The 25931-nt window shown below is 46.8% G+C and overlaps 1 protein-coding gene and 56 non-coding genes across 58 annotated transcripts in view; 56 read left to right on the top strand and 1 right to left on the bottom strand.

Moving 5' to 3' along the window:
• Positions 1 to 25931, bottom strand: part of sema3h (sema domain, immunoglobulin domain (Ig), short basic domain, secreted, (semaphorin) 3H) — a 211619-nt gene that overhangs the window by 54627 nt on the left and 131061 nt on the right. The gene's annotated exons all lie outside the window — the stretch shown is intronic.
• Positions 715 to 786, top strand: trnad-guc. The gene has a single exon. It is a non-coding gene; the product is annotated as a tRNA-Asp (tRNA).
• Positions 911 to 983, top strand: trnav-cac. The gene has a single exon. It is a non-coding gene; the product is annotated as a tRNA-Val (tRNA).
• Positions 1705 to 1777, top strand: trnar-ccu. Its single transcript has one exon. It is a non-coding gene; the product is annotated as a tRNA-Arg (tRNA).
• trnad-guc lies at positions 1931 to 2002 on the top strand. The gene has a single exon. It is a non-coding gene; the product is annotated as a tRNA-Asp (tRNA).
• trnav-cac lies at positions 2127 to 2199 on the top strand. The gene has a single exon. It is a non-coding gene; the product is annotated as a tRNA-Val (tRNA).
• On the top strand, positions 2921 to 2993 carry trnar-ccu. Its single transcript has one exon. It is a non-coding gene; the product is annotated as a tRNA-Arg (tRNA).
• trnad-guc lies at positions 3147 to 3218 on the top strand. Its single transcript has one exon. It is a non-coding gene; the product is annotated as a tRNA-Asp (tRNA).
• trnav-cac lies at positions 3343 to 3415 on the top strand. The gene has a single exon. It is a non-coding gene; the product is annotated as a tRNA-Val (tRNA).
• On the top strand, positions 4137 to 4209 carry trnar-ccu. Its single transcript has one exon. It is a non-coding gene; the product is annotated as a tRNA-Arg (tRNA).
• On the top strand, positions 4363 to 4434 carry trnad-guc. Its single transcript has one exon. It is a non-coding gene; the product is annotated as a tRNA-Asp (tRNA).
• On the top strand, positions 4546 to 4618 carry trnav-aac. The gene has a single exon. It is a non-coding gene; the product is annotated as a tRNA-Val (tRNA).
• Positions 5240 to 5312, top strand: trnav-cac. The gene has a single exon. It is a non-coding gene; the product is annotated as a tRNA-Val (tRNA).
• On the top strand, positions 6034 to 6106 carry trnar-ccu. The gene has a single exon. It is a non-coding gene; the product is annotated as a tRNA-Arg (tRNA).
• On the top strand, positions 6260 to 6331 carry trnad-guc. The gene has a single exon. It is a non-coding gene; the product is annotated as a tRNA-Asp (tRNA).
• trnav-cac lies at positions 6456 to 6528 on the top strand. Its single transcript has one exon. It is a non-coding gene; the product is annotated as a tRNA-Val (tRNA).
• trnar-ccu lies at positions 7250 to 7322 on the top strand. The gene has a single exon. It is a non-coding gene; the product is annotated as a tRNA-Arg (tRNA).
• trnad-guc lies at positions 7476 to 7547 on the top strand. The gene has a single exon. It is a non-coding gene; the product is annotated as a tRNA-Asp (tRNA).
• trnav-aac lies at positions 7659 to 7731 on the top strand. Its single transcript has one exon. It is a non-coding gene; the product is annotated as a tRNA-Val (tRNA).
• On the top strand, positions 8656 to 8728 carry trnar-ccu. The gene has a single exon. It is a non-coding gene; the product is annotated as a tRNA-Arg (tRNA).
• trnad-guc lies at positions 8882 to 8953 on the top strand. The gene has a single exon. It is a non-coding gene; the product is annotated as a tRNA-Asp (tRNA).
• Positions 9065 to 9137, top strand: trnav-aac. The gene has a single exon. It is a non-coding gene; the product is annotated as a tRNA-Val (tRNA).
• trnar-ccu lies at positions 10283 to 10355 on the top strand. Its single transcript has one exon. It is a non-coding gene; the product is annotated as a tRNA-Arg (tRNA).
• On the top strand, positions 10509 to 10580 carry trnad-guc. Its single transcript has one exon. It is a non-coding gene; the product is annotated as a tRNA-Asp (tRNA).
• On the top strand, positions 11588 to 11660 carry trnar-ccu. The gene has a single exon. It is a non-coding gene; the product is annotated as a tRNA-Arg (tRNA).
• Positions 11814 to 11885, top strand: trnad-guc. Its single transcript has one exon. It is a non-coding gene; the product is annotated as a tRNA-Asp (tRNA).
• On the top strand, positions 11997 to 12069 carry trnav-aac. Its single transcript has one exon. It is a non-coding gene; the product is annotated as a tRNA-Val (tRNA).
• On the top strand, positions 12994 to 13066 carry trnar-ccu. The gene has a single exon. It is a non-coding gene; the product is annotated as a tRNA-Arg (tRNA).
• On the top strand, positions 13220 to 13291 carry trnad-guc. The gene has a single exon. It is a non-coding gene; the product is annotated as a tRNA-Asp (tRNA).
• Positions 13403 to 13475, top strand: trnav-aac. The gene has a single exon. It is a non-coding gene; the product is annotated as a tRNA-Val (tRNA).
• trnar-ccu lies at positions 14621 to 14693 on the top strand. Its single transcript has one exon. It is a non-coding gene; the product is annotated as a tRNA-Arg (tRNA).
• Positions 14847 to 14918, top strand: trnad-guc. The gene has a single exon. It is a non-coding gene; the product is annotated as a tRNA-Asp (tRNA).
• Positions 15926 to 15998, top strand: trnar-ccu. Its single transcript has one exon. It is a non-coding gene; the product is annotated as a tRNA-Arg (tRNA).
• Positions 16152 to 16223, top strand: trnad-guc. Its single transcript has one exon. It is a non-coding gene; the product is annotated as a tRNA-Asp (tRNA).
• On the top strand, positions 16335 to 16407 carry trnav-aac. Its single transcript has one exon. It is a non-coding gene; the product is annotated as a tRNA-Val (tRNA).
• trnar-ccu lies at positions 17332 to 17404 on the top strand. The gene has a single exon. It is a non-coding gene; the product is annotated as a tRNA-Arg (tRNA).
• trnad-guc lies at positions 17558 to 17629 on the top strand. Its single transcript has one exon. It is a non-coding gene; the product is annotated as a tRNA-Asp (tRNA).
• trnav-aac lies at positions 17741 to 17813 on the top strand. Its single transcript has one exon. It is a non-coding gene; the product is annotated as a tRNA-Val (tRNA).
• On the top strand, positions 18240 to 18311 carry trnad-guc. Its single transcript has one exon. It is a non-coding gene; the product is annotated as a tRNA-Asp (tRNA).
• On the top strand, positions 18436 to 18508 carry trnav-cac. The gene has a single exon. It is a non-coding gene; the product is annotated as a tRNA-Val (tRNA).
• trnar-ccu lies at positions 19230 to 19302 on the top strand. The gene has a single exon. It is a non-coding gene; the product is annotated as a tRNA-Arg (tRNA).
• trnad-guc lies at positions 19456 to 19527 on the top strand. The gene has a single exon. It is a non-coding gene; the product is annotated as a tRNA-Asp (tRNA).
• trnav-aac lies at positions 19639 to 19711 on the top strand. Its single transcript has one exon. It is a non-coding gene; the product is annotated as a tRNA-Val (tRNA).
• Positions 20334 to 20406, top strand: trnav-cac. Its single transcript has one exon. It is a non-coding gene; the product is annotated as a tRNA-Val (tRNA).
• trnar-ccu lies at positions 21128 to 21200 on the top strand. The gene has a single exon. It is a non-coding gene; the product is annotated as a tRNA-Arg (tRNA).
• On the top strand, positions 21354 to 21425 carry trnad-guc. The gene has a single exon. It is a non-coding gene; the product is annotated as a tRNA-Asp (tRNA).
• Positions 21550 to 21622, top strand: trnav-cac. The gene has a single exon. It is a non-coding gene; the product is annotated as a tRNA-Val (tRNA).
• Positions 21845 to 21916, top strand: trnad-guc. Its single transcript has one exon. It is a non-coding gene; the product is annotated as a tRNA-Asp (tRNA).
• Positions 22028 to 22100, top strand: trnav-aac. The gene has a single exon. It is a non-coding gene; the product is annotated as a tRNA-Val (tRNA).
• Positions 22722 to 22794, top strand: trnav-cac. The gene has a single exon. It is a non-coding gene; the product is annotated as a tRNA-Val (tRNA).
• On the top strand, positions 23516 to 23588 carry trnar-ccu. Its single transcript has one exon. It is a non-coding gene; the product is annotated as a tRNA-Arg (tRNA).
• trnad-guc lies at positions 23742 to 23813 on the top strand. The gene has a single exon. It is a non-coding gene; the product is annotated as a tRNA-Asp (tRNA).
• On the top strand, positions 23925 to 23997 carry trnav-aac. Its single transcript has one exon. It is a non-coding gene; the product is annotated as a tRNA-Val (tRNA).
• Positions 24922 to 24994, top strand: trnar-ccu. The gene has a single exon. It is a non-coding gene; the product is annotated as a tRNA-Arg (tRNA).
• trnad-guc lies at positions 25148 to 25218 on the top strand. The gene has a single exon. It is a non-coding gene; the product is annotated as a tRNA-Asp (tRNA).
• On the top strand, positions 25330 to 25402 carry trnav-aac. The gene has a single exon. It is a non-coding gene; the product is annotated as a tRNA-Val (tRNA).
• Positions 25828 to 25899, top strand: trnad-guc. The gene has a single exon. It is a non-coding gene; the product is annotated as a tRNA-Asp (tRNA).

The following is a 25931-nucleotide window of genomic DNA, read 5'->3' as shown; positions in this document are numbered from 1 at the left end:
CATGAAATATTAAGAAAATAGTCATTTGAGCCAAAACAGGGAAAGAAGATACTGGCAGTGTTATTGCACAAATCGCAACACATTGAATTATTAATTACAATTCAGAATGTCGTTCATTATTTTGCTTATATTGGCACAGCTTAAGCGTGCTGGGCCCATAAACTGGAGGTTGATAGATCGAAACTATCCTCCGCAAACAGTGTTTTACCAGGGTGTGATTGTCAGTAAATATTTCACAAAGAGGGACTACAACTGTTTAACACAGCACCTCCTTCAGTTGGTAAATAAGGCACTGTACTCCTAAACCAGTGATTATGGGTTCAAGTCCCATACAGAGTGATTAACATCAGAGTGGCGCAGCGAAAGCGTGCTCAGCCCATAACCCAGACGTTGATACATCGAAACTATCCTCTGCTAACAATTTTTTAGACAGGATGTGATTGTCAGTAAATATTTCACAAAGAGTGACTACAGCTGTTTAACACAGCACCTCCTGACTTTGGTAAATAAGGCCCTGTACTCCTAAACCAGGAATTATGGGTTCAACTCCCATACAGAGTGATTAACAGCAGAGTGGCGCAGCGGAAGCGTGCTGGGCCCATAACCCAGAGGTCGATAGATCGAAACTATCCTCTGCTAACAATTTTTTTGCCAGGATGTGATTGAAGCAGTTTTATGATTGCGTAGGCGTGGTCACATGGTACCTCTCACCTCTCCTTGTTAGTTTAGTCGGCAGTATCTCCGCCTGTCACGCGGAAGACCGGGGTTCGATTCCCCGACAGGGAGATTAAGTCTTTAACCTATTTAATCAATATTAGCTAATGTCACACCATCCAATCATGACCTAATACCAGGTATTGTTGAGCTCAGAGGTTGTGGCTCCGCTGGCAGTCGTCAAATGCCAAAATCAGTTTCCGTAGTGTAGTGGTTATCACGTTCGCCTCACACGCGAAAGGTCCCCGGTTCGAAACCGGGCGGAAACATTTATTCTTTGTTTTCATTTGCTTGACAAGTGACATCACCATTAGCTCGTTCAAGTCCCATACAGGGTGATTAACAGCAGAGTGGCGCAGCGGAAGCGTGCTGGGCCCATAACCCAGAGGTCGATAGATCGAAACTATCCTCTGCTAACAATTTTTTAGCCAGGATGTGATTGTCAGTAAATATTTCACAAAGAGGGACTACAGCTGTTTAATACAGTTGGTAGATAGGCACTGTCCTGCTTGTGTTTCTTAAAACTGTTCATTTCCAATCCAAAACTGTTCTTTTCTTTCTAACTGATTAAGGGAGGTTTCTGTTATTTAACCTCTGTGGGTCAGCCACCTACACTTCAGTCCTAAATCTTTTCCCAGACAAGTCAATACCCAACCACACCCCAAATCCTGTGACCCTAATGATTCACACAATATCAGGTTGGGTCTGTGACTAGTAGGTAACAATAGCATTCACACCTCAACTCGGGAGACCCCAATGACCCACGAGCTGGTGGAGGTTTCAACGACCTATCTGTTCAACCCAACGACTGTCAACACAAAGACCTAAAGAGGTTAAATACCTGAAAGCTTCCAGGTAGAAGTGAACAAGCCTTTTGGATGAGAGGCAAAATGTCTACAAGAAACACAAGCAAACCAAGTTGCCTATGCACATGTCACTCTATAGCGCCATGTTTTCGAGCGAAATCAGGTGGAAAACACATCCAAATGGGCCCCAGTGGCCTAATGGATAAGGCACTGGCCTCCTAAGCCAGGGATTGTGGGTTCAAGTCCCATCTGGGGTGATTAACAGCAGAGTGGCGCAGCGGAAGCGTGCTGGGCCCATAACCCAGAGGTCGATAGATCGAAACTATCCTCTGCTAACAACTTTTTTGCCAGGATGTGATTGAAGCAGTTTTATGATTGCGTAGGCGTGGTCACATGGTACCTCTCACCCCTCCTCGTTAGTATAGTGGACAGTATCTCCGCCTGTCACGCGGAAGACCGGGGTTCGATTCCCCGACGGGGAGAATAAGTCTTTAACCTATTTAATCAATATTAGCTAATGTCACACCATCCAATCATGACCTAATACCAGGTATTGTTGAGCTCAGAGGTTGTGGCTCCGCTGGCAGTCGTCAAATGCCACAATCAGTTTCCGTAGTGTAGTGGTTATCACGTTCGCCTCACACGCAAAAGGTCCCTGGTTCGAAACCGGGCGGAAACATTTATTCTTTGTTTTCATTTGCTTGACAAGTGACGTCACCATTAGCTCGTTCAACTCCCATACAGGGTGATTAACAGCAGAGTGGCGCAGCGGAAGCGTGCTGGGCCCATAACCCAGAGGTCGATAGATCGAAACTATCCTCTGCTAACAATTTTTTAGCCAGGATGTGATTGTCAGTAAATATTTCACAAAGAGGGACTACAGCTGTTTAATACAGTTGGTAGATAGGCACTGTCCTGCTTGTGTTTCTTAAAACTGTTCATTTCCAATCCAAAACTGTTCTTTTCTTTCTAACTGATTAAGGGAGGTTTCTGTTATTTAACCTCTGTGGGTCAGCCACCTACACTTCAGTCCTAAATCTTTTCCCAGACAAGTCAATACCCAACCACACCCCAAATCCTGTGACCCTAATGATTCACACAATATCAGGTTGGGTCTGTGACTAGTAGGTAACAATAGCATTCACACCTCAACTCGGGAGACCCCAATGACCCACGAGCTGGTGGAGGTTTCAACGACCTATCTGTTCAACCCAACGACTGTCAACACAAAGACCTAAAGAGGTTAAATACCTGAAAGCTTCCAGGTAGAAGTGAACAAGCCTTTTGGATGAGAGGCAAAATGTCTACAAGAAACACAAGCAAACCAAGTTGCCTATGCACATGTCACTCTATAGCGCCATGTTTTCGAGCGAAATCAGGTGGAAAACACATCCAAATGGGCCCCAGTGGCCTAATGGATAAGGCACTGGCCTCCTAAGCCAGGGATTGTGGGTTCAAGTCCCATCTGGGGTGATTAACAGCAGAGTGGCGCAGCGGAAGCGTGCTGGGCCCATAACCCAGAGGTCGATAGATCGAAACTATCCTCTGCTAACAACTTTTTTGCCAGGATGTGATTGAAGCAGTTTTATGATTGCGTAGGCGTGGTCACATGGTACCTCTCACCCCTCCTCGTTAGTATAGTGGACAGTATCTCCGCCTGTCACGCGGAAGACCGGGGTTCGATTCCCCGACGGGGAGAATAAGTCTTTAACCTATTTAATCAATATTAGCTAATGTCACACCATCCAATCATGACCTAATACCAGGTATTGTTGAGCTCAGAGGTTGTGGCTCCGCTGGCAGTCGTCAAATGCCACAATCAGTTTCCGTAGTGTAGTGGTTATCACGTTCGCCTCACACGCGAAAGGTCCCCGGTTCGAAACCGGGCGGAAACATTTATTCTTTGTTTTCATTTGCTTGACAAGTGACGTCACCATTAGCTCGTTCAAGTCCCATACAGTGTGGTTAACAGCAGAGTGGCGCAGCGGAAGCGTGCTGGGCCCATAACCCAGAGGTCGATAGATCGAAACTATCCTCTGCTAACAATTTTTTAGCCAGGATGTGATTGTCAGTAAATATTTCACAAAGAGGGACTACAGCTGTTTAATACAGTTGGTAGATAGGCACTGTCCTGCTTGTGTTTCTTAAAACTGTTCATTTCCAATCCAAAACTGTTCTTTTCTTTCTAACTGATTAAGGGAGGTTTCTGTTATTTAACCTCTGTGGGTCAGCCACCTACACTTCAGTCCTAAATCTTTTCCCAGACAAGTCAATACCCAACCACACCCCAAATCCTGTGACCCTAATGATTCACACAATATCAGGTTGGGTCTGTGACTAGTAGGTAACAATAGCATTCACACCTCAACTCGGGAGACCCCAATGACCCACGAGCTGGTGGAGGTTTCAACGACCTATCTGTTCAACCCAACGACTGTCAACACAAAGACCTAAAGAGGTTAAATACCTGAAAGCTTCCAGGTAGAAGTGAACAAGCCTTTTGGATGAGAGGCAAAATGTCTACAAGAAACACAAGCAAACCAAGTTGCCTATGCACATGTCACTCTATAGCGCCATGTTTTCGAGCGAAATCAGGTGGAAAACACATCCAAATGGGCCCCAGTGGCCTAATGGATAAGGCACTGGCCTCCTAAGCCAGGGATTGTGGGTTCAAGTCCCATCTGGGGTGATTAACAGCAGAGTGGCGCAGCGGAAGCGTGCTGGGCCCATAACCCAGAGGTCGATAGATCGAAACTATCCTCTGCTAACAACTTTTTTGCCAGGATGTGATTGAAGCAGTTTTATGATTGCGTAGGCGTGGTCACATGGTACCTTTCACCCCTCCTCGTTAGTATAGTGGACAGTATCTCCGCCTGTCACGCGGAAGACCGGGGTTCGATTCCCCCACGGGGAGAATAAGTCTTTAACCTATTTAATCAATATTAGCTAATGTCATGACCTAATACCAGGTATTGTTGAGCTCAGAGGTTGTGGCTCAGCTGGCAGTCGTCAAATGCCACAATGAGTTTCTGTAATGTAGTGGTTATCACGTTCGCCAAACACGTGAAAGGTCCCCGGTTCAAGACTGGGCGGAAACAGAGGTTTTTCTCCTGGAGCGTAACAGAGGGTTCAAGTCCCAAACAGGATGGTTACAAGCAGAGTGGCGCAGCGGAAGCGTGCTGGGCCCATAACCCAGAGATCGATAGATAGAAACTATCCTCTGCTAACAATATTTTAGCCAGGATGTGATTGTCAGTAAATATTTCACAAAGAGGGACTACAGCTGTTTAACACAGCACCTCCTGACTTTGGTAAATAAGGCCCTGTACTCCTTAACCAGGGATTATGGGTTCAACTCCCATACAGGGTGATTAACAGCACAGTGGCGCAGCGGAAGCGTGCTGGGCCCATAACCCAGAGGTCGATAGATCGAAACTATCCTCTGCTAACAATTTTTTTGCCAGGATGTGATTGAAGCAGTTTTATGATTGCGTAGGCGTGGTCACATGGTACCTCTCACCTCTCCTCATTACTATAGTGGACAGTATCTCCGCCTGTCACGCGGAAGACCGGGCTTCAATTCCCCGACGGGGAGAATAAGTCTTTAACCTATTTAATCAATATTAGCTAATGTCACACCATCCAATCATGACCTAATACCAGGTATTGTTGAGCTCAGAGGTTGTGGCTCCGCTGGCAGTCGTCAAATGCCACAATCAGTTTCCGTAGTGTAGTGGTTATCACGTTCGCCTCACACGCGAAAGGTCCCCGGTTCGAAACCGGGCGGAAACATTTATTCTTTGTTTTCATTTGCTTGACAAGTGACGTCACCATTAGCTCGTTCAAGTCCCATACAGGGTGGTTAACAGCAGAGTGGCGCAGCGGAAGCGTGCTGGGCCCATAACCCAGAGGTCGATAGATCGAAACTATCCTCTGCTAACAATTTTTTAGCCAGGATGTGATTGTCAGTAAATATTTCACAAAGAGGGACTACAGCTGTTTAATACAGTTGGTAGATAGGCACTGTCCTGCTTGTGTTTCTTAAAACTGTTCATTTCCAATCCAAAACTGTTCTTTTCTTTCTAACTGATTAAGGGAGGTTTCTGTTATTTAACCTCTGTGGGTCAGCCAACTACACTTCAGTCCTAAATCTTTTCCCAGACAAGTCAATACCCAACCACACCCCAAATCCTGTGACCCTAATGATTCACACAATATCAGGTTGGGTCTGTGACTAGTAGGTAACAATAGCATTCACACCTCAACTCGGGAGACCCCAATGACCCACGAGCTGGTGGAGGTTTCAACGACCTATCTGTTCAACCCAACGACTGTCAACACAAAGACCTAAAGAGGTTAAATACCTGAAAGCTTCCAGGTAGAAGTGAACAAGCCTTTTGGATGAGAGGCAAAATGTCTACAAGAAACACAAGCAAACCAAGTTGCCTATGCACATGTCACTCTATAGCGCCATGTTTTCGAGCGAAATCAGGTGGAAAACACATCCAAATGGGCCCCAGTGGCCTAATGGATAAGGCACTGGCCTCCTAAGCCAGGGATTGTGGGTTCAAGTCCCATCTGGGGTGATTAACAGCAGAGTGGCGCAGCGGAAGCGTGCTGGGCCCATAACCCAGAGGTCGATAGATCGAAACTATCCTCTGCTAACAACTTTTTTGCCAGGATGTGATTGAAGCAGTTTTATGATTGCGTAGGCGTGGTCACATGGTACCTCTCACCCCTCCTCGTTAGTATAGTGGACAGTATCTCCGCCTGTCACGCGGAAGACCGGGGTTCGATTCCCCGACGGGGAGAATAAGTCTTTAACCTATTTAATCAATATTAGCTAATGTCACACCATCCAATCATGACCTAATACCAGGTATTGTTGAGCTCAGAGGTTGTGGCTCCGCTGGCAGTCGTCAAATGCCACAATCAGTTTCCGTAGTGTAGTGGTTATCACGTTCGCCTCACACGCGAAAGGTCCCCGGTTCGAAACCGGGCGGAAACATTTATTCTTTGTTTTCATTTGCTTGACAAGTGACGTCACCATTAGCTCGTTCAAGTCCCATACAGGGTGGTTAACAGCAGAGTGGCGCAGCGGAAGCGTGCTGGGCCCATAACCCAGAGGTTGATAGATCGAAACTATCCTCTGCTAACAATTTTTTAGCCAGGATGTGATTGTCAGTAAATATTTCACAAAGAGGGACTACAGCTGTTTAATACAGTTGGTAGATAGGCACTGTCCTGCTTGTGTTTCTTAAAACTGTTCATTTCCAATCCAAAACTGTTCTTTTCTTTCTAACTGATTAAGGGAGGTTTCTGTTATTTAACCTCTGTGGGTCAGCCACCTACACTTCAGTCCTAAATCTTTTCCCAGACAAGTCAATACCCAACCACACCCCAAATCCTGTGACCCTAATGATTCACACAATATCAGGTTGGGTCTGTGACTAGTAGGTAACAATAGCATTCACACCTCAACTCGGGAGACCCCAATGACCCACGAGCTGGTGGAGGTTTCAACGACCTATCTGTTCAACCCAACGACTGTCAACACAAAGACCTAAAGAGGTTAAATACCTGAAAGCTTCCAGGTAGAAGTGAACAAGCCTTTTGGATGAGAGGCAAAATGTCTACAAGAAACACAAGCAAACCAAGTTGCCTATGCACATGTCACTCTATAGCGCCATGTTTTCGAGCGAAATCAGGTGGAAAACACATCCAAATGGGCCCCAGTGGCCTAATGGATAAGGCACTGGCCTCCTAAGCCAGGGATTGTGGGTTCAAGTCCCATCTGGGGTGATTAACAGCAGAGTGGCGCAGCGGAAGCGTGCTGGGCCCATAACCCAGAGGTCAATAGATCGAAACTATCCTCTGCTAACATCTTTTTTGCCAGGATGTGATTGAAGCAGTTTTATGATTGCGTAGGCGTGGTCACATGGTACCTCTCACCCCTCCTCGTTAGTATAGTGGACAGTATCTCCGCCTGTCACACGGAAGACCGGGGTTCGATTCCCCGACGGGGAGAATAAGTCTTTAACCTATTTAATCAATATTAGCTCATGTCCTGACCTAATACCAGGTATTGTTGAGCTCAGAGGTTGTGGCTCCGCTGGCAGTCGTCAAATGCCACAATCAGTTTCCGTAGTGTAGTGGTTATCACGTTCGCCTAACACGCTAAAGGTCCCCGGTTCGAGACCGGGCGGAAACAGAGGTTTTTCTCCTGGAGCGTAACAGAGGGTTCAAGTCCCAAACAGGATGGTTACAAGCAGAGTGGCGCAGCGGAAGCGTGCTGGGCCCATAACCCAGAGGTCGATAGATAGAAACTATCCTCTGCTAACAATATTTTAGCCAGGATGTGATTGTCAGTAAATATTTCACAAAGAGGGACTACAGCTGTTTAACACAGCACCTCCTGACTTTGGTAAATAAGGCCCTGTACTCCTAAACCAGGGATTATGGGTTCAACTCCCATACAGGGTGATTAACAGCAGAGTGGCGCAGCGGAAGCGTGCTGGGCCCATAACCCAGAGGTCGATAGATCGAAACTATCCTCTGCTAACAATGTTTTTGCCAGGATGTGATTGTCAGTAAATATTTCACAAAGAGGGACTACAGCTGTTTAATACAGTTGGTAGATAGGCACTGTCCTCCGTGTGTTTCTTAAAATTGTTCATTTCCAATCCAAAACTGTTCTTTTCTTTCTAACTGATTAAGGGAGGTTTCTGTTATTTAACCTCTGTGGGTCAGCCACCTACACTTCAGTCCTAAATCTTTTCCCAGACAAGTCAATACCCAACCACACCCCAAATCATGTGACCCTAATGATTCACACAATATCAGGTTGGGTCTGTGACTAGTAGGTAACAATAGCATTCACACCTCAACTCGGGAGACCCCAATGACCCACGAGCTGGTGGAGGTTTCAACGACCTATCTGTTCAACCCAACGACTGTCAACACAAAGACCTAAAGAGGTTAAATACCTGAAAGCTTCCAGGTAGAAGTGAACAAGCCTTTTGGATGAGAGGCAAAATGTCTACAAGAAACACAAGCAAACCAAGTTGCCTATGCACATGTCACTCTATAGCGCCATGTTTTCGAGCGAAATCAGGTGGAAAACACATCCAAATGGGCCCCAGTGGCCTAATGGATAAGGCACTGGCCTCCTAAGCCAGGGATTGTGGGTTCAAGTCCCATCTGGGGTGATTAACAGCAGAGTGGCGCAGCGGAAGCGTGCTGGGCCCATAACCCAGAGGTCGATAGATCGAAACTATCCTCTGCTAACAACTTTTTTGCCAGGATGTGATTGAAGCAGTTTTATGATTGCGTAGGAGTGGTCACATGGTACCTCTCACCCCTCCTCGTTAGTATAGTGGACAGTATCTCCGCCTGTCACGCGGAAGACCGGTGTTCGATTCCCCGACGGGGAGAATAAGTCTTTAACCTATTTAATCAATATTAGCTCATGTCCTGACCTAATACCAGGTATTGTTGAGCTCAGAGGTCGTGGCTCCGCTGGCAGTCGTCAAATGCCACAATCAGTTTCCGTAGTGTAGTGGTTATCACGTTCGCCTAACACGCGAAAGGTCCCCGGTTCGAGACCGGGCGGAAACAGAGGTTTTTCTCCTGGAGCGTAACAGAGGGTTCAAGTCCCAAACAGGATGGTTACAAGCAGAGTGGCGCAGCGGAAGCGTGCTGGGCCCATAACCCAGAGGTCGATAGATAGAAACTATCCTCTGCTAACAATATTTTAGCCAGGATGTGATTGTCAGTAAATATTTCACAAAGAGGGACTACAGCTGTTTAACACAGCACCTCCTGACTTTGGTAAATAAGGCCCTGTACTCCTTAACCAGGGATTATGGGTTCAACTCCCATACAGGGTGCTTAACAGCAGAGTGGCGCAGCGGAAGCGTGCTGGGCCCATAACCCAGAGGTCGATAGATCGAAACTATCCTCTGCTAACAATGTTTTTGCCAGGATGTGATTGTCAGTAAATATTTCACAAAGAGGGACTACAGCTGTTTAACACAGCACCTCCTGACTTTGGTAAATAAGGCCCTGTACTCCTTAACCAGGCATATGGGTTCAACTCCCATACAGGGTGCTTAACAGCAGAGTGGCGCAGCGGAAGCGTGCTGGGCCCATAACCCAGAGGTCGATAGATCGAAACTATCCTCTGCTAACAATGTTTTTGCCAGGATGTGATTGTCAGTAAATATTTCACAAAGAGGGACTACAGCTGTTTAATACAGTTGGTAGATAGGCACTGTACTGCTTGTGTTTCTTAAAATTGTTCATTTCCAATCCAAAACTGTTCTTTTCTTTCTAACTGATTAAGGGAGGTTTCTGTTATTTAACCTCTGGGGGTCAGCCACCTACACTTCAGTCCTAAATCTTTTCCCAGACAAGTCAATACCCAACCACACCCCAAATCCTGTGACCCTAATGATTCACACAATATCAGGTTGGGTCTGTGACTAGTAGGTAACAATAGCATTCACACCTCAACTCGGGAGACCCCAATGACCCACGAGCTGGTGGAGGTTTCAACGACCTATCTGTTCAACCCAACGACTGTCAACACAAAGACCTAAAGAGGTTAAATACCTGAAAGCTTCCAGGTAGAAGTGAACAAGCCTTTTGGATGAGAGGCAAAATGTCTACAAGAAACACAAGCAAACCAAGTTGCCTATGCACATGTCACTCTATAGCGCCATGTTTTCGAGCGAAATCAGGTGGAAAACACATCCAAATGGGCCCCAGTGGCCTAATGGATAAGGCACTGGCCTCCTAAGCCAGGGATTGTGGGTTCAAGTCCCATCTGGGGTGATTAACAGCAGAGTGGCGCAGCGGAAGCGTGCTGGGCCCATAACCCAGAGGTCGATAGATCGAAACTATCCTCTGCTAACAACTTTTTTGCCAGCATGTGATTGAAGCAGTTTTATGATTGCGTAGGCGTGGTCACATGGTACCTCTCACCCCTCCTCGTTAGTATAGTGGACAGTATCTCCGCCTGTCACGCGGAAGACCGGGGTTCGATTCCCCGACGGGGAGAATAAGTCTTTAACCTATTTAATCAATATTAGCTAATGTCATGACCTAATACCAGGTATTGTTGAGCTCAGAGGTTGTGACTCCGCTGGCAGTCGTCAAATGCCACAATCAGTTTCAAGTCCCAAACAGGATGGTTACAAGCAGAGTGGCGCAGCGGAAGCGTGCTGGGCCCATAACCCAGAGGTCGATAGATAGAAACTATCCTCTGCTAACAATATTTTAGCCAGGATGTGATTGTCAGTAAATATTTCACAAAGAGGGACTACAGCTGTTTAACACAGCACCTCCTGACTTTGGTAAATAAGGTCCTGTACTCCTTAACCAGGGATTATGGGTTCAACTCCCATACAGGGTGCTTAACAGCAGAGTGGCGCAGCGGAAGCGTGCTGGGCCCATAACCCAGAGGTCGATAGATCGAAACTATCCTCTGCTAACAATGTTTTTGCCAGGATGTGATTGTCAGTAAATATTTCACAAAGAGGGACTACAGCTGTTTAATACAGTTGGTAGATAGGCACTGTACTGCTTGTGTTTCTTAAAATTGTTCATTTCCAATCCAAAACTGTTCTTTTCTTTCTAACTGATTAAGGGAGGTTTCTGTTATTTAACCTCTGTGGGTCAGCCACCTACACTTCAGTCCTAAATCTTTTCCCAGACAAGTCAATACCCAACCACACCCCAAATCCTGTGACCCTAATGATTCACACAATATCAGGTTGGGTCTGTGACTAGTAGGTAACAATAGCATTCACACCTCAACTCGGGAGACCCCAATGACCCACGAGCTGGTGGAGGTTTCAACGACCTATCTGTTCAACCCAACGACTGTCAACACGAAGACCTAAAGAGGTTAAATACCTGAAAGCTTCCAGGTAGAAGTGAACAAGCCTTTTGGATGAGAGGCAAAATGTCTACAAGAAACACAAGCAAACCAAGTTGCCTATGCACATGTCACTCTATAGCGCCATGTTTTCGAGCGAAATCAGGTGGAAAACACATCCAAATGGGCCCCAGTGGCCTAATGGATAAGGCACTGGCCTCCTAAGCCAGGGATTGTGGGTTCAAGTCCCATCTGGGGTGATTAACAGCAGAGTGGCGCAGTGGAAGCGTGCTGGGCCCATAACCCAGAGGTCAATAGATCGAAACTATCCTCTGCTAACATCTTTTTTGCCAGGATGTGATTGAAGCAGTTTTATGATTGCGTAGGCGTGGTCACATGGTACCTCTCACCCCTCCTCGTTAGTATAGTGGACAGTATCTCCGCCTGTCACACGGAAGACCGGGGTTCGATTCCCCGACGGGGAGAATAAGTCTTTAACCTATTTAATCAATATTAGCTCATGTCCTGACCTAATACCAGGTATTGTTGAGCTCAGAGGTTGTGGCTCCGCTGGCAGTCGTCAAATGCCACAATCAGTTTCCGTAGTGTAGTGGTTATCACGTTCGCCTAACACGCTAAAGGTCCCCGGTTCGAGACCGGGCGGAAACAGAGGTTTTTCTCCTGGAGCGTAACAGAGGGTTCAAGTCCCAAACAGGATGGTTACAAGCAGAGTGGCGCAGCGGAAGCGTGCTGGGCCCATAACCCAGAGGTCGATAGATAGAAACTATCCTCTGCTAACAATATTTTAGCCAGGATGTGATTGTCAGTAAATATTTCACAAAGAGGGACTACAGCTGTTTAACACAGCACCTCCTGACTTTGGTAAATAAGGCCCTGTACTCCTAAACCAGGGATTATGGGTTCAACTCCCATACAGGGTGATTAACAGCAGAGTGGCGCAGCGGAAGCGTGCTGGGCCCATAACCCAGAGGTCGATAGATCGAAACTATCCTCTGCTAACAATGTTTTTGCCAGGATGTGATTGTCAGTAAATATTTCACAAAGAGGGACTACAGCTGTTTAATACAGTTGGTAGATAGGCACTGTCCTCCGTGTGTTTCTTAAAATTGTTCATTTCCAATCCAAAACTGTTCTTTTCTTTCTAACTGATTAAGGGAGGTTTCTGTTATTTAACCTCTGTGGGTCAGCCACCTACACTTCAGTCCTAAATCTTTTCCCAGACAAGTCAATACCCAACCACACCCCAAATCATGTGACCCTAATGATTCACACAATATCAGGTTGGGTCTGTGACTAGTAGGTAACAATAGCATTCACACCTCAACTCGGGAGACCCCAATGACCCACGAGCTGGTGGAGGTTTCAACGACCTATCTGTTCAACCCAACGACTGTCAACACAAAGACCTAAAGAGGTTAAATACCTGAAAGCTTCCAGGTAGAAGTGAACAAGCCTTTTGGATGAGAGGCAAAATGTCTACAAGAAACACAAGCAAACCAAGTTGCCTATGCACATGTCACTCTATAGCGCCATGTTTTCGAGCGAAATCAGGTGGAAAACACATCCAAATGGGCCCCAGTGGCCTAATGGATAAGGCACTGGCCTCCTAAGCCAGGGATTGTGGGTTCAAGTCCCATCTGGGGTGATTAACAGCAGAGTGGCGCAGCGGAAGCGTGCTGGGCCCATAACCCAGAGGTCGATAGATCGAAACTATCCTCTGCTAACAACTTTTTTGCCAGGATGTGATTGAAGCAGTTTTATGATTGCGTAGGAGTGGTCACATGGTACCTCTCACCCCTCCTCGTTAGTATAGTGGACAGTATCTCCGCCTGTCACGCGGAAGACCGGTGTTCGATTCCCCGACGGGGAGAATAAGTCTTTAACCTATTTAATCAATATTAGCTCATGTCCTGACCTAATACCAGGTATTGTTGAGCTCAGAGGTCGTGGCTCCGCTGGCAGTCGTCAAATGCCACAATCAGTTTCCGTAGTGTAGTGGTTATCACGTTCGCCTAACACGCGAAAGGTCCCCGGTTCGAGACCGGGCGGAAACAGAGGTTTTTCTCCTGGAGCGTAACAGAGGGTTCAAGTCCCAAACAGGATGGTTACAAGCAGAGTGGCGCAGCGGAAGCGTGCTGGGCCCATAACCCAGAGGTCGATAGATAGAAACTATCCTCTGCTAACAATATTTTAGCCAGGATGTGATTGTCAGTAAATATTTCACAAAGAGGGACTACAGCTGTTTAACACAGCACCTCCTGACTTTGGTAAATAAGGCCCTGTACTCCTTAACCAGGGATTATGGGTTCAACTCCCATACAGGGTGCTTAACAGCAGAGTGGCGCAGCGGAAGCGTGCTGGGCCCATAACCCAGAGGTCGATAGATCGAAACTATCCTCTGCTAACAATGTTTTTGCCAGGATGTGATTGTCAGTAAATATTTCACAAAGAGGGACTACAGCTGTTTAACACAGCACCTCCTGACTTTGGTAAATAAGGCCCTGTACTCCTTAACCAGGCATATGGGTTCAACTCCCATACAGGGTGCTTAACAGCAGAGTGGCGCAGCGGAAGCGTGCTGGGCCCATAACCCAGAGGTCGATAGATCGAAACTATCCTCTGCTAACAATGTTTTTGCCAGGATGTGATTGTCAGTAAATATTTCACAAAGAGGGACTACAGCTGTTTAATACAGTTGGTAGATAGGCACTGTACTGCTTGTGTTTCTTAAAATTGTTCATTTCCAATCCAAAACTGTTCTTTTCTTTCTAACTGATTAAGGGAGGTTTCTGTTATTTAACCTCTGGGGGTCAGCCACCTACACTTCAGTCCTAAATCTTTTCCCAGACAAGTCAATACCCAACCACACCCCAAATCCTGTGACCCTAATGATTCACACAATATCAGGTTGGGTCTGTGACTAGTAGGTAACAATAGCATTCACACCTCAACTCGGGAGACCCCAATGACCCACGAGCTGGTGGAGGTTTCAACGACCTATCTGTTCAACCCAACGACTGTCAACACAAAGACCTAAAGAGGTTAAATACCTGAAAGCTTCCAGGTAGAAGTGAACAAGCCTTTTGGATGAGAGGCAAAATGTCTACAAGAAACACAAGCAAACCAAGTTGCCTATGCACATGTCACTCTATAGCGCCATGTTTTCGAGCGAAATCAGGTGGAAAACACATCCAAATGGGCCCCAGTGGCCTAATGGATAAGGCACTGGCCTCCTAAGCCAGGGATTGTGGGTTCAAGTCCCATCTGGGGTGATTAACAGCAGAGTGGCGCAGCGGAAGCGTGCTGGGCCCATAACCCAGAGGTCGATAGATCGAAACTATCCTCTGCTAACAACTTTTTTGCCAGCATGTGATTGAAGCAGTTTTATGATTGCGTAGGCGTGGTCACATGGTACCTCTCACCCCTCCTCGTTAGTATAGTGGACAGTATCTCCGCCTGTCACGCGGAAGACCGGGGTTCGATTCCCCGACGGGGAGAATAAGTCTTTAACCTATTTAATCAATATTAGCTAATGTCATGACCTAATACCAGGTATTGTTGAGCTCAGAGGTTGTGACTCCGCTGGCAGTCGTCAAATGCCACAATCAGTTTCAAGTCCCAAACAGGATGGTTACAAGCAGAGTGGCGCAGCGGAAGCGTGCTGGGCCCATAACCCAGAGGTCGATAGATAGAAACTATCCTCTGCTAACAATATTTTAGCCAGGATGTGATTGTCAGTAAATATTTCACAAAGAGGGACTACAGCTGTTTAACACAGCACCTCCTGACTTTGGTAAATAAGGTCCTGTACTCCTTAACCAGGGATTATGGGTTCAACTCCCATACAGGGTGCTTAACAGCAGAGTGGCGCAGCGGAAGCGTGCTGGGCCCATAACCCAGAGGTCGATAGATCGAAACTATCCTCTGCTAACAATGTTTTTGCCAGGATGTGATTGTCAGTAAATATTTCACAAAGAGGGACTACAGCTGTTTAATACAGTTGGTAGATAGGCACTGTACTGCTTGTGTTTCTTAAAATTGTTCATTTCCAATCCAAAACTGTTCTTTTCTTTCTAACTGATTAAGGGAGGTTTCTGTTATTTAACCTCTGTGGGTCAGCCACCTACACTTCAGTCCTAAATCTTTTCCCAGACAAGTCAATACCCAACCACACCCCAAATCCTGTGACCCTAATGATTCACACAATATCAGGTTGGGTCTGTGACTAGTAGGTAACAATAGCATTCACACCTCAACTCGGGAGACCCCAATGACCCACGAGCTGGTGGAGGTTTCAACGACCTATCTGTTCAACCCAACGACTGTCAACACGAAGACCTAAAGAGGTTAAATACCTGAAAGCTTCCAGGTAGAAGTGAACAAGCCTTTTGGATGAGAGGCAAAATGTCTACAAGAAACACAAGCAAACCAAGTTGCCTATGCACATGTCACTCTATAGCGCCATGTTTTCGAGCGAAATCAGGTGGAAAACACATCCAAATGGGCCCCAGTGGCCTAATGGATAAGGCACTGGCCTCCTAAGCCAGGGATTGTGGGTTCAAGTCCCATCTGGGGTGAATAACAGCAGAGTGGCGCAGCGGAAGCGTGCTGGGCCCATAACCCAGAGGTCGATAGATCGAAACTATCCTCTGCTAACAACTTTTTTGCCAGGATGTGATTGAAGCAGTTTTATGATTGCGTAGGCGTGGTCACATGGTACCTCTCACCCCTCCTCGTTAGTATAGTGGACAGTATCTCCGCCTGTCACGCGGAAGACCGGGGTTCGATTCCCCGACGGGGAGAATAAGTCTTTAACCTATTTAATCAATATTAGCTCATGTCATGACCTAATACCAGGTATTGTTGAGCTCAGAGGTCGTGGCTCCGCTGGCAGTCGTCAAATGCCACAATCAGTTTCCGTAGTGTAGTGGTTATCACGTTCGCCTAACACGCGAAAGGTCCCTGGTTCGAGACCGGGCGGAAACAGAGGTTTTTCTCCTGGAGCGTAACAGAGGGTTCAAGTCCCAAACAGGATGGTTACAAGCAGAGTGGCGCAGCGGAAGCGTGCTGGGCCCATAACCCAGAGGTCGATAGATAGAAACTATCCTCTGCTAACAATATTTTAGCCAGGATGTGATTGTCAGTAAATATTTCACAAAGAGGGACTACAGCTGTTTAACACAGCACCTCCTGACTTTGGTAAATAAGGCCCTGTACTCCTAAACCAGGGATTATGGGTTCAACTCCCATACAGGGTGATTAACAGCAGAGTGGCGCAGCGGGAGCGTGCTGGGCCCATAACCCAGAGGTCGATAGATCGAAACTATCCTCTGCTAACAATGTTTTTGCCAGGATGTGATTGTCAGTAAATATTTCACAAAGAGGGACTACAGCTGTTTAATACAGTTGGTAGATAGGCACTGTCCTGCTTGTGTCTCTTAAAATTGTACATTTCCAATCCAAAACTGTTCTTTTCTTTCTAACTGATTAAGGGAGGTTTCTGTTATTTAACCTCTGGGGGTCAGCCACCTACACTTCAGTCCTAAATCTTTTCCCAGACAAGTCAATACCCAACCACACCCCAAATCCTGTGACCCTAATGATTCACACAATATCAGGTTGGGTCTGTGACTAGTAGGTAACAATAGCATTCACACCTCAACTCGGGAGACCCCAATGACCCACGAGCTGGTGGAGGTTTCAACGACCTATCTGTTCAACCCAACGACTGTCAACACAAAGACCTAAAGAGGTTAAATACCTGAAAGCTTCCAGGTAGAAGTGAACAAGCCTTTTGGATGAGAGGCAAAATGTCTACAAGAAACACAAGCAAACCAAGTTGCCTATGCACATGTCACTCTATAGCGCCATGTTTTCGAGCGAAATCAGGTGGAAAACACATCCAAATGGGCCCCAGTGGCCTAATGGATAAGGCACTGGCCTCCTAAGCCAGGGATTGTGGGTTCAAGTCCCATCTGGGGTGATTAACAGCAGAGTGGCGCAGCGGAAGCGTGCTGGGCCCATAACCCAGAGGTCGATAGATCGAAACTATCCTCTGCTAACAACTTTTTTGCCAGGATGTGATTGAAGCAGTTTTATGATTGCGTAGGCGTGGTCACATGGTACCTCTCACCCCTCCTCGTTAGTATAGTGGACAGTATCTCCGCCTGTCACGCGGAAGACCGGGGTTCGATTCCCCGACGGGGAGAATAAGTCTTTAACCTATTTAATCAATATTAGCTCATGTCATGACCTAATACCATGTATTGTTGAGCTCAGAGGTTGTGGCTCCGCTGGCAGTCGTCAAATGCCACAATCAGTTTCCGTAGTGTAGTGGTTATCACGTTCGCCTAACACGCGAAAGGTTCCCGGTTCGAGCACGGGCGGAAACAGAGGTTTTTCTCCTGGAGCGTAACAGAGGGTTCAAGTCCCAAACAGGATGGTTACAAGCAGAGTGGCGCAGCGGAAGCGTGCTGGGCCCATAACCCAGAGGATCGATAGATAGAAACTATCCTCTGCTAACAATATTTTAGCCAGGATGTGATTGTCAGTAAATATTTCACAAAGAGGGACTACAGCTGTTTAACACAGCACCTCCTGACTTTGGTAAATAAGGCCCTGTACTCCTAAACCAGGGATTATGGGTTCAACTCCCATACAGGGTGCTTAACAGCAGAGTTGCGCAGTGGAAGCGTGCTGGGCCCATAACCCAGAGGTCGATAGATCGAAACTATCCTCTGCTAACAATGTTTTTGCCAGGATGTGATTGAAGCAGTTTTATGATTGCGTAGGCGTGGTCACATGGTACCTCTCACCCCTCCTCGTTAGTATAGTGGACAGTATCTCCGCCTGTCACGCGGAAGACCGGGGTTCGATTCCCCGACGGGGAGAATAAGTCTTTAACCTATTTAATCAATATTAGCTAATGTCACACCATCCAATCATGACCTAATACCAGGTATTGTTGAGCTCAGAGGTTGTGGCTCCGCTGGCAGTCGTCAAATGCCACAATCAGTTTCCGTAGTGTAGTGGTTATCACGTTCGCCTCACACGCGAAAGGTCCCTGGTTTGAAACCGGGCGGAAACATTTATTCTTTGTTTTCATTTGCTTGACAAGTGACGTCACCATTAGCTCGTTCAAGTCCCATACAGGGTGGTTAACAGCAGAGTGGCGCAGCGGAAGCGTGCTGGGCCCATAACCCAGAGGTCGATAGATCGAAACTATCCTCTGCTAACAATTTTTTAGCCAGGATGTGATTGTCAGTAAATATTTCACAAAGAGGGACTACAGCTGTTTAATACAGTTGGTAGATAGGCACTGTCCTGCTTGTGTTTCTTAAAACTGTTCATTTCCAATCCAAAACTGTTCTTTTCTTTCTAACTGATTAAGGGAGGTTTCTGTTATTTAACCTCTGTGGGTCAGCCACCTACACTTCAGTCCTAAATCTTTTCCCAGACAAGTCAATACCCAACCACACCCCAAATCCTGTGACCCTAATGATTCACACAATATCAGGTTGGGTCTGTGACTAGTAGGTAACAATAGCATTCACACCTCAACTCGGGAGACCCCAATGACCCACGAGCTGGTGGAGGTTTCAACGACCTATCTGTTCAACCCAACGACTGTCAACACAAAGACCTAAAGAGGTTAAATACCTGAAAGCTTCCAGGTAGAAGTGAACAAGCCTTTTGGATGAGAGGCAAAATGTCTACAAGAAACACAAGCAAACCAAGTTGCCTATGCACATGTCACTCTATAGCGCCATGTTTTCGAGCGAAATCAGGTGGAAAACACATCCAAATGGGCCCCAGTGGCCTAATGGATAAGGCACTGGCCTCCTAAGCCAGGGATTGTGGGTTCAAGTCCCATCTGGGGTGATTAACAGCAGAGTGGCGCAGCGGAAGCGTGCTGGGCCCATAACCCAGAGGTCGATAGATCGAAACTATCCTCTGCTAACAACTTTTTTGCCAGGATGTGATTGAAGCAGTTTTATGATTGCGTAGGCGTGGTCACATGGTACCTCTCACCCCTCCTCGTTAGTATAGTGGACAGTATCTCCGCCTGTCACGCGGAAGACCGGGGTTCGATTCCCCGACGGGGAGAATAAGTCTTTAACCTATTTAATCAATATTAGCTAATGTCATGACCTAATACCAGGTATTGTTGAGCTCAGAGGTTGTGGCTCAGCTGGCAGTCGTCAAATGCCACAATCAGTTTCTGTAATGTAGTGGTTATCACGTTCGCCTAACACGTGAAAGGTCCCCGGTTCAAGACTGGGCGGAAACAGAGGTTTTTCTCCTGGAGCGTAACAGAGGGTTCAAGTCCCAAACAGGATGGTTACAAGCAGAGTGGCGCAGCGGAAGCGTGCTGGGCCCATAACCCAGAGATCGATAGATAGAAACTATCCTCTGCTAACAATATTTTAGCCAGGATGTGATTGTCAGTAAATATTTCACAAAGAGGGACTACAGCTGTTTAACACAGCACCTCCTGACTTTGGTAAATAAGGCCCTGTACTCCTTAACCAGGGATTATGGGTTCAACTCCCATACAGGGTGATTAACAGCACAGTGGCGCAGCGGAAGGCGTGCTGGGCCCATAACCCAGAGGTCGATAGATCGAAACTATCCTCTGCTAACAATTTTTTTGCCAGGATGTGATTGAAGCAGTTTTATGATTGCGTAGGCGTGGTCACATGGTACCTCTCACCTCTCCTCATTACTATAGTGGACAGTATCTCCGCCTGTCACGCGGAAGACCGGGCTTCAATTCCCCGACGGGGAGAATAAGTCTTTAACCTATTTAATCAATATTAGCTAATGTCACACCATCCAATCATGACCTAATACCAGGTATTGTTGAGCTCAGAGGTTGTGGCTCCGCTGGCAGTCGTCAAATGCCACAATCAGTTTCCGTAGTGTAGTGGTTATCACGTTCGCCTCACACGCGAAAGGTCCCCGGTTCGAAACCGGGCGGAAACATTTATTCTTTGTTTTCATTTGCTTGACAAGTGACGTCACCATTAGCTCGTTCAAGTCCCATACAGGGTGGTTAACAGCAGAGTGGCGCAGCGGAAGCGTGCTGGGCCCATAACCCAGAGGTCGATAGATCGAAACTATCCTCTGCTAACAATTTTTTAGCCAGGATGTGATTGTCAGTAAATATTTCACAAAGAGGGACTACAGCTGTTTAATACAGTTGGTAGATAGGCACTGTCCTGCTTGTGTTTCTTAAAACTGTTCATTTCCAATCCAAAACTGTTCTTTTCTTTCTAACTGATTAAGGGAGGTTTCTGTTATTTAACCTCTGTGGGTCAGCCACCTACACTTCAGTCCTAAATCTTTTCCCAGACAAGTCAATACCCAACCACACCCCAAATCCTGTGACCCTAATGATTCACACAATATCAGGTTGGGTCTGTGACTAGTAGGTAACAATAGCATTCACACCTCAACTCGGGAGACCCCAATGACCCACGAGCTGGTGGAGGTTTCAACGACCTATCTGTTCAACCCAACGACTGTCAACACAAAGACCTAAAGAGGTTAAATACCTGAAAGCTTCCAGGTAGAAGTGAACAAGCCTTTTGGATGAGAGGCAAAATGTCTACAAGAAACACAAGCAAACCAAGTTGCCTATGCACATGTCACTCTATAGCGCCATGTTTTCGAGCGAAATCAGGTGGAAAACACATCCAAATGGGCCCCAGTGGCCTAATGGATAAGGCACTGGCCTCCTAAGCCAGGGATTGTGGGTTCAAGTCCCATCTGGGGTGATTAACAGCAGAGTGGCGCAGCGGAAGCGTGCTGGGCCCATAACCCAGAGGTCGATAGATCGAAACTATCCTCTGCTAACAACTTTTTTGCCAGGATGTGATTGAAGCAGTTTTATGATTGCGTAGGCGTGGTCACATGGTACCTCTCACCCCTCCTCGTTAGTATAGTGGACAGTATCTCCGCCTGTCACGCGGAAGACCGGGGTTCGATTCCCCGACGGGGAGAATAAGTCTTTAACCTATTTAATCAATATTAGCTAATGTCACACCATCCAATCATGACCTAATACCAGGTATTGTTGAGCTCAGAGGTTGTGGCTCCGCTGGCAGTCGTCAAATGCCACAATCAGTTTCCGTAGTGTAGTGGTTATCACGTTCGCCTCACACGCGAAAGGTCCCCGGTTCGAAACCGGGCGGAAACATTTATTCTTTGTTTTCATTTGCTTGACAAGTGACGTCACCATTAGCTCGTTCAAGTCCCATACAGGGTGATTAACAGCAGAGTGGCGCAGCGGAAGCGTGCTGGGCCCATAACCCAGAGATCGATAGATCGAAACTATCCTCTGCTAACAACTTTTTTGCCAGGATGTGATTGAAGCAGTTTTATGATTGCGTAGGCGTGGTCACATGGTACCTCTCACCCCTCCTTGTTAGTATAGTGGACAGTATCTCCGCCTGTCACGCGGAAGACTGGGGTTCGATTCCCCGACGGGGAGAATAAGTCTTTAACCTATTTAATCAATATTAGCTCATGTCCTGACCTAATACCAGGTATTGTTGAGCTCAGAGGTTGTGGCTCAGCTGGCAGTCGTCAAATGCCACAATCAGTTTCTGTAATGTAGTGGTTATCACGTTCGCCTAACACGTGAAAGGTCCCCGGTTCGAGATCGGGCGGAAACAGAGGTTTTTCTCCTGGAGCGTAACAGAGGGTTCAAGTCCCAAACAGGATGGTTACAAGCAGAGTGGCGCAGCGGAAGCGTGCTGGGCCCATAACCCAGAGATCGATAGATAGAAACTATCCTCTGCTAACAATATTTTAGCCAGGATGTGATTGTCAGTAAATATTTCACAAAGAGGGACTACAGCTGTTTAACACAGCACCTCCTGACTTTGGTAAATAAGGCCCTGTACTCCTTAACCAGGGATTATGGGTTCAACTCCCATACAGGGTGATTAACAGCACAGTGGCGCAGCGGAGGCGTGCTGGGCCCATAACCCAGAGGTCGATAGATCGAAACTATCCTCTGCTAACAATTTTTTTGCCAGGATGTGATTGAAGCAGTTTTATGATTGCGTAGGCGTGGTCACATGGTACCTCTCACCTCTCCTCATTACTATAGTGGACAGTATCTCCGCCTGTCACGCGGAAGACCGGGCTTCAATTCCCCGACGGGGAGAATAAGTCTTTAACCTATTTAATCAATATTAGCTAATGTCACACCATCCAATCATGACCCAATACCAGGTATTGTTGAGCTCAGAGGTTGTGGCTCCGCTGGCAGTCGTCAAATGCCACAATCAGTTTCCGTAGTGTAGTGGTTATCACGTTCGCCTCACACGCGAAAGGTCCCCGGTTCGAAACCGGGCGGAAACATTTATTCTTTGTTTTCATTTGCTTGACAAGTGACGTCACCATTAGCTCGTTCAAGTCCCATACAGGGTGGTTAACAGCAGAGTGGCGCAGCGGAAGCGTGCTGGGCCCATAACCCAGAGGTCGATAGATCGAAACTATCCTCTGCTAACAATTTTTTAGCCAGGATGTGATTGTCAGTAAATATTTCACAAAGAGGGACTACAGCTGTTTAATACAGTTGGTAGATAGGCACTGTCCTGCTTGTGTTTCTTAAAACTGTTCATTTCCAATCCAAAACTGTTCTTTTCTTTCTAACTGATTAAGGGAGGTTTCTGTTATTTAACCTCTGTGGGTCAGCCACCTACACTTCAGTCCTAAATCTTTTCCCAGACAAGTCAATACCCAACCACACCCCAAATCCTGTGACCCTAATGATTCACACAATATCAGGTTGGGTCTGTGACTAGTAGGTAACAATAGCATTCACACCTCAACTCGGGAGACCCCAATGACCCACGAGCTGGTGGAGGTTTCAACGACCTATCTGTTCAACCCAACGACTGTCAACACAAAGACCTAAAGAGGTTAAATACCTGAAAGCTTCCAGGTAGAAGTGAACAAGCCTTTTGGATGAGAGGCAAAATGTCTACAAGAAACACAAGCAAACCAAGTTGCCTATGCACATGTCACTCTATAGCGCCATGTTTTCGAGCGAAATCAGGTGGAAAACACATCCAAATGGGCCCCAGTGGCCTAATGGATAAGGCACTGGCCTCCTAAGCCAGGGATTGTGGGTTCAAGTCCCATCTGGGGTGATTAACAGCAGAGTGGCGCAGCGGAAGCGTGCTGGGCCCATAACCCAGAGGTCGATAGATCGAAACTATCCTCTGCTAACAACTTTTTTGCCAGGATGTGATTGAAGCAGTTTTATGATTGCGTAGGCGTGGTCACATGGTACCTCTCACCCCTCCTCGTTAGTATAGTGGACAGTATCTCCGCCTGTCACGCGGAAGACCGGGGTTCGATTCCCCGACGGGGAGAATAAGTCTTTAACCTATTTAATCAATATTAGCTCATGTCATGACCTAATACCAGGTATTGTTGAGCTCAGAGGTTGTGGCTCCGCTGGCAGTCGTCAAATGCCACAATCAGTTTCCGTAGTGTAGTGGTTATCACGTTCGCCTAACACGCGAAAGGTCCCCGGTTCGAGACCGGGCGGAAACAGAGGTTTTTCTCCTGGAGCGTAACAGAGGGTTCAAGTCCCAAACAGGATGGTTACAAGCAGAGTGGCGCAGCGGAAGCGTGCTGGGCCCATAACCCAGAGGTCGATAGATAGAAACTATCCTCTGCTAACAATATTTTAGCCAGGATGTGATTGTCAGTAAATATTTCACAAAGAGGGACTACAGCTGTTTAACACAGCACCTCCTGACTTTGGTAAATAAGGCCCTGTACTCCTAAACCAGGGATTATGGGTTCAACTCCCATACAGGGTGATTAACAGCAGAGTGGCGCAGCGGAAGCGTGCTGGGCCCATAACCCAGAGGTCGATAGATCGAAACTATCCTCTGCTAACAATGTTTTTGCCAGGATGTGATTGTCAGTAAATATTTCACAAAGAGGGACTACAGCTGTTTAATACAGTTGGTAGATAGGCACTGTCCTGCTTGTGTTTCTTAAAATTGTTCATTTCCAATCCAAAACTGTTCTTTTCTTTCTAACTGATTAAGGGAGGTTTCTGTTATTTAACCTCTGGGGGTCAGCCACCTACACTTCAGTCCTAAATCTTTTCCCAGACAAGTCAATACCCAACCACACCCCAAATCCTGTGACCCTAATGATTCACACAATATCAGGTTGGGTCTGTGACTAGTAGGTAACAATAGCATTCACACCTCAACTCGGGAGACCCCAATGACCCACGAGCTGGTGGAGGTTTCAACGACCTATCTGTTCAACCCAACGACTGTCAACACAAAGACCTAAAGAGGTTAAATACCTGAAAGCTTCCAGGTAGAAGTGAACAAGCCTTTTGGATGAGAGGCAAAATGTCTACAAGAAACACAAGCAAACCAAGTTGCCTATGCACATGTCACTCTATAGCGCCATGTTTTCGAGCGAAATCAGGTGGAAAACACATCCAAATGGGCCCCAGTGGCCTAATGGATAAGGCACTGGCCTCCTAAGCCAGGGATTGTGGGTTCAAGTCCCATCTGGGGTGATTAACAGCAGAGTGGCGCAGCGGAAGCGTGCTGGGCCCATAACCCAGAGGTCGATAGATCGAAACTATCCTCTGCTAACAACTTTTTTGCCAGGATGTGATTGAAGCAGTTTTATGATTGCGTAGGCGTGGTCACATGGTACCTCTCACCCCTCCTCGTTAGTATAGTGGACAGTATCTCCGCCTGTCACGCGGAAGACCGGGGTTCGATTCCCGACGGGGAGAATAAGTCTTTAACCTATTTAATCAATATTAGCTAATGTCATGACCTAATACCAGGTATTGTTGAGCTCAGAGGTTGTGGCTCCGCTGGCAGTCGTCAAATGCCACAATCAGTTTCCGTAGTGTAGTGGTTATCACGTTCGCCTAACACGCGAAAGGTCCCCGGTTCGAGACCGGGCGGAAACAGAGGTTTTTCTCCTGGAGCGTAACAGAGGGTTCAAGTCCCAAACAGGATGGTTACAAGCAGAGTGGCGCAGCGGAAGCGTGCTGGGCCCATAACCCAGAGATCGATAGATAGAAACTATCCTCTGCTAACAATATTTTAGCCAGGATGTGATTGTCAGTAAATATTTCACAAAGAGGGACTACAGCTGTTTAACACAGCACCTCCTGACTTTGGTAAATAAGGCCCTGTACTCCTTAACCAGGGATTATGGGTTCAACTCCCATACAGGGTGATTAACAGCACAGTGGCGCAGCGGAAGCGTGCTGGGCCCATAACCCAGAGGTCGATAGATCGAAACTATCCTCTGCTAACAACTTTTTTGCCAGGATGTGATTGAAGCAGTTTTATGATTGCGTAGGCGTGGTCACATGGTACCTCTCACCCCTCCTCGTTAGTATAGTGGACAGTATCTCCGCCTGTCACGCGGAAGACCGGGGTTCGATTCCCCGACGGGGAGAATAAGTCTTTAACCTATTTAATCAATATTAG

This window comes from Hippoglossus hippoglossus, chromosome 7, assembly GCF_009819705.1.
Source record: "Hippoglossus hippoglossus isolate fHipHip1 chromosome 7, fHipHip1.pri, whole genome shotgun sequence".
NCBI lineage: Eukaryota > Metazoa > Chordata > Actinopteri > Pleuronectiformes > Pleuronectidae > Hippoglossus > Hippoglossus hippoglossus.
Note: the sequence above shows the minus strand (reverse complement) of the source record. Positions and strands in the feature narration are given on the sequence as shown.